Consider the following 1,395-nt stretch of genomic DNA (forward strand, 5'->3'; position numbering starts at 1 on the left):
TATAAAATAAAGAGCTATCTTAACTGATAAATAACAGATTGGAGATTTAAATAATAGCTGATTTGTCTCATTTTAAATTAATACTAAAACGGAGATGAAAAATTTATTTAAGCCAGAAGTTTACTCTTGCTATGGTATATCTTGAAAATATTTTTGAATTTTATCAGTTGACTGCATGTGACTGAATGTGAGAACATGAGATCTAGAGGGACCAAAGAATATAATTTCAGTTTTCTTTCGTTTAGATTAAGAAAATTTTATGACTTCCAGATTTTTATGTCCTCCATATACTCCATAAGAGGGCCCACAAAGATGTTACCTGAGCGTTTAAAGGGGCAAATAAATCTGGGTGTCATCGGCATAGCAATAAAAAAAGATACACAATGCCAATCGGACCATATATAAAGAAAACAGGGTAGGAGCTAGTATAGATCCCTGTGGAACCCCCCATGGGAGATTGGCAGCTGATGACATTAGATTGCCTAGGCGAACAGAGAATCTCCTGTCCTTTAAATAGGAACTAACTGTTCCCGTCATGCCCACACAGGTCTCGATATGAACAATCAAAATCTCATGATCGATCATGTCAAATGCAGCAGTAAAATCTAACATCACCAATATTGCATTATCACCCTGTTCTGTTACAATATAAATATCATTTAAAACCTTTAATAAAGCCGACTCAGTGCTGTGAAATTTTCTAAAACCTGACTGAAATGATTCATGGAATTAAAGAATTTTGATAGAATTTTGAAAGAGAAAAGAGTGCAACTGGAATTGAACAGCTTTTTCAAGAAGCTTAGAAAGAAAAGGCAGATTAGAAATGGGCCTATAATTTTAAGGATCAACAGGGTCTAGATTTGGCTTCTTAGGATGTGGAAAACTGCTAAGAGTTTTTAAGATCTGATGGTGTTTTGGATATGCTGGTTTTTTTGTTGAAATTTTTGATTTGTTTATGATTTAAGGTATACAAACTGTTTTTTTTTTTTTTTAAAAATACAAACGAGCAAAAAGTTGGTTTTAATTTAACAAATATTTTGTCATATTTAGTGACTTTAGTCAGCGTCATGAAGCATATTGCCTTTTTTTTTAAATAAGTCATAATTATAAAAAAAATAAAAAGCCATTATTTCATAGAATGAAAGTCTAACCTGCAAATATGCCTGGGAAAGGTTCCCAAAGTCTGTTTCACCAATGTCCTATTATTACAGTTTCAAATTGAAATGTCAATATATTTTCACATTTTCAAAATAACTATTTACCGTGCGCGCACCCCCACTGAGGTAAAATCAAAGACTTTTGTTGCATTTCAGGGCAAAACAAAAAAACATTGTCAACCAACTCAACTATTAATTGGTTATTCTTCAATTAATTGTATTACAAATTATACTACAA

Source organism: Cyprinus carpio, chromosome B23 (assembly GCF_018340385.1).
Source record: "Cyprinus carpio isolate SPL01 chromosome B23, ASM1834038v1, whole genome shotgun sequence".
Taxonomy (NCBI): Eukaryota; Metazoa; Chordata; class Actinopteri; order Cypriniformes; family Cyprinidae; genus Cyprinus; species Cyprinus carpio.